The 12,007-nt window shown below is 40.4% G+C and overlaps 1 protein-coding gene across 2 annotated transcripts in view; it reads right to left on the reverse strand.

Moving 5' to 3' along the window:
- Veph1 (ventricular zone expressed PH domain containing 1) overlaps window positions 1–12,007 on the reverse strand; it is a 217,734-nt gene that overhangs the window by 163,473 nt on the left and 42,254 nt on the right. The gene's annotated exons all lie outside the window — the stretch shown is intronic.

A 12,007-nucleotide genomic window follows, 5' to 3' on the forward strand; every position in this document is an offset into this window, starting at 1 on the left:
AGTGTGAGGCAGGCTTTGAAGAACCTCACTTTTCCCTTTTCATCTAAAGTAGGCAATTAGTTTTCAGGGACCAACTGATTATGTAAATAGCAATTATTAATTAATTTGGGTTTCCCCTAAATGCTAAGTAAGAGACAGGATCTTGGCCAAGTCAAGGTCCTCATCTTGCTGGAGGTTAGTTTTCTCCCCTGAGAAGTCAAGGAATTGAGGAAACATGATCTCAAGGTCTCTTCCAATTTGATGATTCCATGAGCATATACAATTTTCCCACTGTTTAAACACAAAACAAACATGCATTATCTGAGTTCCCCAGAGACAGCGTGGTACCTGCAAGCTGTGGTCACTGGGGAGAACTAGAAATCTGGGAACCAAGCAATAACTCCAGCGCCCAAGGGAGAGGTTGGCACAACCTGGTCCCATCTAGGGGCACTGGTATCTTCCTGTGGACCCATGCAGCAGCTGGTGTTTAAAAGCTGCTCCTGAAGTAGGTGAACCACAGGCCTCAAGTGTCCTTCTAAAGATGGGGCCGGAACAGATGCAGATCATTTCCTGCATGTAGATTTGCAAATAAGGCCAGAGGTAATTTTATAACTAGCTGAGTGTCCTCTGACAAGTTACCTATTTCTCCTGGATCTTCTCAGGAAAGGGGGCGGGGGTTGGACTCTTTGTGCCTTTAGGCAATGAAACTCCCTCAAATCTAATTATTTTTGAGGATGTTCATGATATCATTGCAGTTTCATTTCGCTCATGAGACTCACAAAACCAGGCTGATGAGTCTCTAAGAAAATTATTCGCAATTATGAGCTGAGAGGCCAGTCTCAGACCCTGGGAAAATCACATCATTGACATAGGCCCCGCCACTTGAGGCCCTGTCTTGCTGTTGTCTGTATGACCTGAGCTCTCAGCAGGGAGAATCAAACCCACCCAGACTCAGGCAGAGTTGGGCTCCGCTGCAACTCCCTTACACGTTTCCTCCTGGATTAGACAGACCTGTTTATTAAGAGCCCCAGTTGATGTGGACCAGACAAATGTGCACTCGTATGCTAACAAAAGTAAAAGCAAGGGCCTTTTAACTTCTTAGAGTAACTGTATGTTTGGGGCAAGGAAGAAAATAAAGTAATCCTTGAGTCATAAAAACAGAAACTGCTACAGCATCGAGTCTGTTCTCTTATACCCAATTTACCTCTTTTCCTAAGTAATAGAATTCTAGTTTTAGTGGCACATATGGCCACTAAAGTCAAGTCAACATTTTCCAGCATTGTAAGTAGCTGGATATGGTTCCATGGTTCTGACCATTCTTGAAATGCTACATATGATTTCCTTCTTCTTCCTTCTGTCTGATTGGAATGTAGTAATGATGGCTGGAATTTCAGTAACCATTTCAGACCACGAGCCTTCATAGAACAATACAGAAGCCTGGGTTTCTTATGATCATGAAGCCAGCTAGCCTCTCCTGGGCTATCTGCCCCTGACTTCTTTACATAAGAGAAAAACACACTTTTATCTTCTTAATCCATTTAGTGTATTACCAGATCTAATCCTGATCAGTAATTTTTAAATTAAAAAGACTACACATCTTAATCTCTCTGTAATATCCATAGTCTACACTCAAAAGATATATTGTAATTTTCAGGAAGTTGGACTCAGGACTTTTATTTTCTTAACTACTAGTACTAAATAAATTTAGAATTCAGAGGTGTCAGCAAAAGAAAGAAGTAAAGAATTTTGTAAACCTGAGGAAAAAAAATCTAAAAAGAAATATCAGCTCACTAGCTTAGTTTACACACTGGCACACAATTTCATTCCTGGTTAGCTACTGGAACCATCGCCCTATCATAGCATAGTAAAATAATTCTTCAGGACCAGACCATTAGGAGGGGGACCATCTGTCCTGGTTTTCCTATGGCTGTTCCAGCTTTATCAAAGTCCCCATGTCCCATGAATCCCTGAGTCCCTGGGAAACTGGGATACCAGTCACTAGCACATGTGTAGGTGTGTCTAGTGAAACAACTCTTCAACAGAGATAATATGTGAATAAAACAGTTGATGTGTGTTCTTTGTCTATACATTGGCTTTAAGTATTAATTCTTGTAAGATATGTTCAAGACACTAGACAACTAAGCATATATCATACAATTTTAGAGCTTTCTATTTATAACTTGCACTCAATTGACTTGAATTCACTAAAGAAATAGAATTATAAAAGTAAATTATAATTGATTTCTATTTCATTTCTTGTAAAATCTTACATTAGTAGCTCATCTTTGGGAAGGTTACTAAGGCCAATGTTCCTAGAATTTGTTTTGTGGATGATTCTCAGATCATTCTTTCATCTTCTCTTTCAGTGCTCAAAGAAAGAGCACTCCTAAAGTTAAAAGTCTTAGTTACCTTAATTATGTATGCCCATGTATTTCTGGATTCCATGAACGTGGAAATTCATATTACTGACCTTTGCATTCAGTTTGATCAATCTGGAGTGTAGAAAAAAGCATGGTGGCTTTTGGGTCAGAAATCCAACATCCAAACCTGGCACCCTTACCTATTAACTTATTAAATACAAGACATAGGGCATGTTGATGAATCTTTTTGAGTCTTAAGTTGGTCAAGAAATTAGAGATAACAAAACTTGCCTACCTTGATAAAGAGTTTTCAAGGAGATATTGTACATAAAAGTGCTATCAAAACTATGAAATAACATTTGAAATGAAATGTATATCTTAAAAACGTTTTTCCTTTTTTAAAATTAGTGCTTTGTAGATATACATGAAGGTGAAATTCACTGTGGTGTATTCATTTATTTATGTTTCATAATTTCCAAGTTCCCAATTAAAATATGAATAAAGAAAGAAACAAATATACAAACTAATAAATGATGTTAGGATTCTTCTACATTATGGTGAGTGGACTCATAGTCAAATTGTGAAGCATCCTCAACCACACTGTGGAGAAAGGTGCCTGTTATGATTTGAATATGAAGTGTCCACAAAAGCTCATGTGTGAGAAGACGAAAGAATCTTCAGAGGTGAAAGATCAGATTGTGAGATGAATCAGTGGTTGGATCTACTTGAACAGAATTAGGTGGGGGTAACTATAGGCAGGCAGGGTGTGGCTAGAGAAAGTAGGTCACCAGGGCATGACCTTGGGGTTTAGATTTTGTCTCTGGTGAGCAGAGTGTGCTCTCTCTTTCTCTCTAGTGCGAGCCGTCCTTGGGCTGAGTGTGGACTTTGTCAGCATCACAGCCTAATGAATAGAAACATCTGGTGTCTGGGAACTTCCAGTGGACGTTTCCTCTGTGTAAGACTTCCCAGAGACATTGTGAATTTCGATGCCACTCTGCCACGTCCCACACAGCACCGGAGATGGGTGTGACCTGCCAAGATGCCAGTGAACCTGCTGGCTGCAAGACATCACAAGCAAGACTCTGCCCTTGAAACCTTATCTCTGCCTTTAATGGACCCCCTTATATAAACTGCCATGTTTTGTCCAGCTCCACCCATGTGGACTAACCCTATCAAGGGCTCCACTTTTGAAAATATCTTTATGATTACTTGTTTATGATTCTTCACTAATTATTCTAGACTTTAATTTCTCAGGTGGCTTACACCTCTTCGTCAGGAAGAACACCTGAGATGCTGGACATCTCCCCATATCTCTCCTCTCTCAAAGATGAAATAACATTTGAAATGAAATGCATATCTTAAAAAATGTTTTTTCTTTTTAAAAATTAGTGATTTGTAGATATACATGAAGGTGAAATTCACTGTGCTGTATTCATTTATGCTATGCACATAAATGAATTCACCACAGTGTATATCCTCTCTTTGAAATTGTAAACCAAAACCAAGTTTCCCTCCTTGAAGTTGTTCTTATCAGGTCTTTTGGTCACATAAAAACTTACTAAAATAGAAACTGGTACCAGGAGTAGGGTTGTTGCTGTGACTAACCTGACCAAGTGGTTCAGAAGCTGGGGCAGGAATTTTGAAAAGGTTAAATATGCAAGCTGGAAAAGCTTTAGAGTGTTGTACATTTTGCTTAACCAGTGATTCAGGTGGGAGCTTATAATACTAGAATGCCGACAAGACTGTGGACAGTAGACTGGGATCACCAGGTTTCAGAGGAGAAGCAGCACACTATTGGAAACTGAACAAGAGGCAGTTCATGTTACATTCTGGCAAAGAAATTCTCTACATTATGCCCATGTTCTTGTGACTTTCTGTGAAGCTGAATTTAAAGACAATGGCCTAATTAATCTGGTTGGAGGAAATATCTAGACAGCACAGCATTCAGGGTGTGGCATTAATATTGCTTATGGTTTTCAGCCAAGTTTGCTGTAATAACCAAAATCAGAAAGCAGAATGATTCTAAAAATTCTTGCAATTTTTCCAGAAAAGTGTGAGTACAGCTGGGGCTCAGGTAGTTGTGATTGTTAAAGGAAGTATATCCACTAAAGAGAGGCTAAGTGCTTTACTCAGAAATAACAGGAAAGACGGCATAAGGGCATCTCAGGAATTGGCAAGATCATACCTATCTCAGAATAAAGGGTGTAAAAATAAAAATTTCTTTGAGAAGAGACCCTGCTTGCACAGGGAGATCCTTGGAAGTTGTTTCACCACACTTAGCTACCCAGGCACTCAGAGGCCACTCCAGCCATGGTCTCAGGAGGCTGGACTATTTCTTGAGAGGGTAGCAGAGCTTGGGATTAACTGTGTGGTGCTGGTTCTGCAGGAATGTAGGTTGCTAGACTTAGGGAGTCATGGAGGCTTCCAGTGAGATTTCAAAAAAAGGCCTGGGAACCAAGACAGGGGGCATCAGGGTTTGAATCCTTGCAGGCAGACCCTGAAAGGGTGATGCCTGACATGACAAGGAAGCCAAAGCTGCAGTGAAGACCCTCAAGTTTAAGAGATGCCAGAAATGTCTGCCCAGAAAAGCTACAGGAATTAAACAGAGACAAGTGGATTCCTGCAGTTTCCCTCAACAGACATTCCACATTAGATGCTGTATTTAAGCCTCTACCATCCTACATGGGACATATTATTACTTCCATAATAAATGGGGAGTCAATTTCCTATCTCCATTTTTCTAAAGCAACTCACCGATCTGTGGTTTGGATTTTGTTTCATACACTAAGGAGAGCGGCCATGGGGGCTATAACCAACAAGGTCATGGGGCAGAATTGCAGAAGCCCTTCTGAAGGAAAGTATCATAATGCCATGTTCCCCAGATAATGGACGTGAAGCTACAGGACTCGTTTGTCCAGCTGGATTTTGGTCTTACTTTGTTCCTATCTCTTCTTTCTATGCCCCTCTTTTCCCCTCTTGGAATGCAAATGTTTACTCTGTGCCGTTATATATTGAACATGCAATTTTGTATTGATCTTCGTGGTGATTCAGAGCTAAGAGTTTACCTTGAGACTCAGATGAGATTTTGGACTTGAATTTTTGACAATGCTGTAACTGTTAAGATTATGGGGACTTTTGGAAATGAACTAAATGTATTTTGCATTGTGAGATGGATATGAGCTTGGTGGGAGCCGGGGGAGGAATGTTATTGTTTGGATATATGATGTTGCCCAAAAGCTCGTGTGTGGGACAATGCAAGAATGTTCAAAGGTGAATCATTAGGTTAGGAGATCTGTAACCTAATCAGTGTATGAATCCACTTGAATGGATTAACTGAGTGGTAACTGTAGGCAGGCATGGTGCAGCTGGAGGAGGTAGGCCACTAGGAACTTGCCTTTAGGGTTTAGATTTTTGTCCCTGGTGAGCAGACCTCTCTCTGCTTCCTGGGTCTGATATTCTGAGCTGCTTTCCTCCACCACACCCTTCTGCCATGTTCTTCCTCACCTCAGGCCCATAGCTATGGACTCAGCTAACCACAGACTGAAACTCTGAAACCATGAGCTGAAGCAAACTTGACCTTTTCTAAGTTGTCCTTGTCAGGTCTTTTAGTCAGAGCAACACAAAAACTGTCTAAAACAGTGCCCAAGTTCAGCACATGGATGCCCTGTCTGTGAGGCTTCCCCTGCCATACTGTGCAGAGTGGTCTCAGGGTCCAGCATGTGGGTTCCTGTCTGTGAGGCCTCCTGTACTCGACAGCTGCATCTGCTGGTGAAGTCATGAAGGTGCAAACTCTGGCTTACATCAGATCCAGGCCTTGGCTCACAACTCCAAAGAAATCCTTTTTTCTTACAAGATGTGTCTTTATTCCTTTATTCATCGTTCGATTGGCTTTCCCAATATTATATTTAAAATTTCCCCATGTGTGTTAACATTCATCTTAAATATTCCTAGTAAGTTGAACAACTTGTTGCCTAGAATATTTGATCAATAAACTCTTTCCTAGCAACCTGAAATATGGTGAAACTGAAGATCTTTTAATAATAATTGTATCATGAATGTTCAATAGCTTAGCATCTCCCTGGAGAAGATGAAACTCCATGAATGGACAGGGTTCTGCCTCTAACATTGTAACATGGGATGGTACATAGCAAATACATGACTAGAGAGAGAACAGCAGCAACAATGCTGATAACAATAAGAAGGAGAAGCTTAGTCACCATGAGGAACTATGGACTGAGTGCTGTACAGAGCATAGATGCTCATCCATCCTACCTGGAGCATATTATTACTTCCATAATAAATGGGGAGTCAATTTCCTATCTTCATTTTTCTGAAGCGACTCACCAATCAGTGGTTTGAATTCTGTCTCACACAGGGAAAGAAATGAGGTGAATTTATCATAATTAACTAGACAGTCTTCTGCGGGCTATTGCCAGTAAAGACAGAAAGGAATTTGGACTCTTACTGAGACAATATTATATTTTCTTTCCAACCTTCTGCTTAGGTTTCAAATCATTTGAGGTCATCTTTTGCCTTGTGCCAGAGGACCACGTAAAACGCATGTTGATGGAAAGTCATGATTCCTGGTTGGGGCTACTGACCCAGAAATGCAGAGGAAGGGACAGCACTGCATCTGAGTTTGATGGCAGACTGTGCTTTGTATCATAGAGCTCCAAATCAAAATTTGGAAAACGCTCCCTATGAGCTCTCCAAACCCCATAGAGTTGGAGACGATCTCAAAACCACAATAGTACTGTCAGCCTCCTGGGTGAGCCATGTGGCAACTAGAGCAGCCTACACATTGGTCATGCTTTTATTTCCCAGTGCTGGTCAGAAGGATATCTGTCTTCATATGGCAGAAAGTGAATGTGGAGAATTACTCAGGAACACTAAACAACAGACTCTCTAAAAGGGTTCTGATGTTACGAAATACCAAGTTACCTCCAATAAGGCTTAAGCAGAAAATAAGCTCATTGCCCAAAGTGATATCCTTGGCTTTGATAAGATCAAAGGTATGATTTTAGTTTGGGGTCTTGGTACCCTTTGCTAGAAAAAGAAAGTTGCTAGTTTGCTTTTATTATGAACATACTTTGAATTTAACTAACAGAGATAAATTTTTCCTTCTTATGTTTAGGTCTTTATTATACTTGAAATTAATTCATATGTACTGTTCTGCAGATGGCTGTCTTAGAACCATTTATTGAATAGTCCACTTTTCTCCACTGCAAAGTCTTCCCTGCCATATGTCCAATTTTCATGTGTGCACGGGATTGTCTTTGGCCTGCCCATTGACACATGGGCTTTTATCTACTCTAGGACTAGTACTGCACCCTCTTAGTTACTATGACTTCACAAGTAGGGAAATTACCACCTCCTCCTCCCCCACTGCTCCCGTCTTCTCCTTCTACAAAATAGTTTTGGCTATCTGTTCCACTTACTCTTTTGTGCATTTTAAAACAAGCTTGTTATCTTTAATAAAAATCTCTGTTGGTATTTTATTAAAATGTCACTGCATTTATTGAAAGTTGACATCTTTGCTACCTCAAGTTCTCCCATCCATGAGCAAAGTATATTGATCAATATCTTTTCATTGCTTTCAAAAAGGTTTTATAATTTTTACTCAAGAGTCACATGCATTTTCCCTCTAGATCATGTATTTTTCTACTTCAAATAATAATTTTAACTAATTTATTTCCAATGTATATTACTGACACGTAGAAAAACAAATGGTTTCTACAAGTTGAATCACTAAACTTTCTGTCATTGTATCTAAAATTGACTAGAGAATATTTATATATTATACTACAAACAATCATATTTTTAGATAATGTTTTTTTGCCATTTCCTTTCTGATTCTTCCAATGTTCATTTATTTTTCTCGTCTAGGGTTTACAGTGCCACAGTAAATACACCTACTTCAATGTAGTAAAATCCTTGTCTCATCCCTGGCTTCAAGGTAATGCTTCTGCTGTTTCACCATTAAATATATAAATATCCTCTAAATCACATTAAGGGAGTTCTCCAAAATTCCTAGTTTGTAATTGTTTTCCATGAGTGGATCCAGAACTTTTCAAGACACTCCTACTGACTACTGATTACCCTGTTAGTCTTACTGTAGGGAATTACATTTTGCAGGTTAAGCCATCCTTGCCTTTCTGGGGTAGATCCAACTTGGTCACTGTGCATTTTATAAAATGGGATAATGCAGTTTCTCCTCATAAACTACTGGGGGAGAGTTATGTGAGTAAAAGATCAGTGGCTTTGATATCTCACACACTCAGCAAATGCTAACCATCACCTGCTCCAAGCACTGCTACAGTCATGCTGCTAAAAGCTTATGATTTATGCATCTATGTTCAGATAAAGATGAACTTGCATTTCCTTTTCTTACACCATTCTTATCTGATAGTATCATGGACATACAAGCATTATTTAGCTGGAGAAAGTACTTCTTTTTATCTGGAAAAGTTACATAAAATTATAATTTTTTATTTCTTGCATATTTATTAAACTTTGCCCACAAAACTAAATGGGACGGGATTTTGTTAAATTAAGAAAATATTTGTTGTGCATTGACTTTACAATGCTGGTGCAATTGTGTATTTTATTTGTAACATTCATGTGTGACCCAATATAACTCAAGTGTGACTCAATATAATTCTGTTTATGTCTGTAACCCTCCTTTTGTAGTTTATGAAAAGGCCTTTTATAGTTTCGTCTCAATGAGAATTCAGAGGATACAAATCAGACAAATAGAGTCTGAACAATTTGAATAAAATAAATTTGTATTTACATTTAATGTAAAAGTAAACATTACCTATATAACCATTAATAATGAAACCTGAAAAAAATCGACTTGGAACTATTGAAATAATTACCTTCAGGGGTAAAACTTATAAACATACATAAAGCCTTTGGTTTGAAATCAGGGACAGACATATTACAATAAATTGTAAAAAACATTGTCAATGAAATGATACCAACTGAAGCTAAGGGGCAGACACTACTGCCACACCACCAGGCTCTCCTGCTCCATCTGACCCATGCTTTAACTAAGGCTCCAAAATGGAGACCAGAGTGCCAGTGTGCATACAGATGACAAGAACCTTGGAAGAACTGTTAGATATATTGAGATGAAAGATACATTCTCTAATAAGATCTTGACATGGCAAAGCAATAAGCTGAAATCTCATGAGAAAAAAAAGCAATAAAGAATTAAGGATAAGTAAGTCCTTGCATGAGGATTAAAAAACCAGCTAAACACACAGAATGCAGTGGAGACTGATGAATATACTCAAACAATGGTACGTATACACACATTATATATATTTGTATATATACATATGCCTGTATATACATATATATATCTGTATATATACATATATACATTATATTATATATATTTGTATATATATATATAAAAGGATTAATGTGTCTAAATATGTACATGTTTGTTAAATCAAGTTGTATGCACGTTTAATACCCTAAAACAACTATATGTATGTGTGGAGACTTAATGGACAGTAACTTCACTGGGAGTCAAAAGTGAGCTTGTGTGGTGGACAGAAAGTGAATCTGATTCATGGCCTCTGGGAGGGGGCCTCCATTTGAGTCCTCACGTGCACACAATGGAGCCTGGAGCATCAGGGGCAGCATGGATTGCACATGATGACAACAGGGAACCAGAGGGTGGCCACGCAGAGGGACTGGGGTACACCCGGCAAATGGATGCAGAATCAACTCATCATCTGCTGAGTTGAAGGAACTGGGAAGAAGCTTCAGTGGTTTCAGTGGAGGAGGAAACCCAGTACAGGGGAGGAATGGCAAGGTGTCACCATGTGTCCTCACGTCTGAAAGCTTGTTTATAAAGAGCAACAGGGGTTGATGGCCCAACAGGACAATAGCCTAAGCCAAAAGTGGGAGGTCCCAGAGAGAGAACTTTTACTTCAGCCTGAGGAAGAAATGCTGAGCACTTGGATTTGTCCAGAGATGGTATGTGTTCTCATAGGAAATGGCAAGTTCCCCTGTCCCTAAGGGATTCAAATATAGGGAAGGCAGTCATGATTGGCTTCAATATCCTGGCTAATATTTATGGGGAGCTGGGTTTTGCTCAGAAAGATAAGAATGCAAGTGTTGGGTGGAACTGAGATTCAGCTGTGAGGGTGGGCTGCAGTGTGACATGGCCAGGGCCAATCCCCCTTGTAACCTCCCAGAGTATCAGCTTGCCAGTCTACAAAGTGCAATGGTAGGCATTTGTGGGGTTGTGGGATCCTGTATGTACTCACACTACTGCTGGCAACAGCCTGGCTTTCTTTTTTGTTTTTTAAATTTATTTGTTCTAATCAGTTATACATGACAGCAGAATGCTCTTTGATTCATTGTACACAAATGGAGCACAATTTTTCATTTCTCTGGTTGTATCCGAAGTAGGGTCCCATCATTCATGCAGTCATACATATACCTAGGGGAATTATGTCCGTCTTATTCCACCATCTTTCCTACCCCCATACCCCTCCCCTCACTTCTCCCCTTTTCCCTATCCAAAGTTCCTCCACTCACCCTATGCTTTGTGGGAAGCCGTTCTCACACGTGATTGGGCACCTCCCTGACTGGGTGTGAGGTGCTGTGTCAGAGCTTATCCCCACCCATTTTAGGTGCGAGAGTCTGTCCGTGTGGGGGTGTGACTGACCATTGACCCTGAGACCAATCACTGACCCTGACCTTGGAATGCTGTCTCCCTCGACCTTCATTGGATGGAATTTTCCCCTGAATTTCTTGTTCCCCAATAAAAGCCCACTCTCTGGTGTTCTCTTCCTCTCTCCTGCTGGCCTCTTGTGTGAACCTCGCCACCACATCAGGTGGCTCGAGGCAGGAGCCGGGAAGGGCCGTCTCTGAGCTGGGCAAGAAAAAGGTAAATTGAGTTTATGTGTCTTTATTTTGATCTCACTAGTTAACTTCTATGTTTGGAACCTCTAGTATGAAGCGTGCTGGCCGGCGGCAGAATGCTCCCTGTCCCCATTATGGATTAACATCCACCTATCAGAGAAAAGATTCGGCCTTTGGTTTCTCAGGACTGGCTTACTTCGCTTAGCATGATATTCTCTAACTCCATCCATTTACCTGCAAATGCCATAATTTTATTCTCTTTTATTGAATAGCCTGGGTTTCTTTTGGGGTCCGTTCTTTTTACACTTCCCACTTGGGTGGTTCTGCTGTCAGGCTGGCTCGTGACTCAAGCCTGACCAAGGATGTACAGTGTCTCCAGGCAGTGATGATGGGCTGGTTCAGAAATGGCCTGTGGCCCATGTCAGGGCAAGCAGACATGAGGCTGGATGGTTTGGGGTACAGCCAGTATTTGTGATGTCATGGGCAAGGAGCTGTGGTGGCCCACAGTGGAACACACAAGTAAACCCAGCCGCAGGGAGCAGAACTGTGCAATGACCTTCAATACAACCACTGAGCCACTAGAGAAATCTGATATACTTACTAGTGGACTCTTCGGTCATGTGCCAAAGAGGAGTTGTTCCTCCTTCTCCTCTTCTCCTTCGTCAAACCATTTATACCTGGGGCTTTTACTACTCAAAATACTACCAACTATAAAATAGGATAAGAATAGTACCTCAGTTTTGGGGTTCTTGGGGGAATTACATGATACAGTGGGTATAAAT

Source organism: Callospermophilus lateralis, chromosome 10 (genome assembly GCF_048772815.1).
Source record: "Callospermophilus lateralis isolate mCalLat2 chromosome 10, mCalLat2.hap1, whole genome shotgun sequence".
Classification (NCBI taxonomy): Eukaryota; Metazoa; Chordata; class Mammalia; order Rodentia; family Sciuridae; genus Callospermophilus; species Callospermophilus lateralis.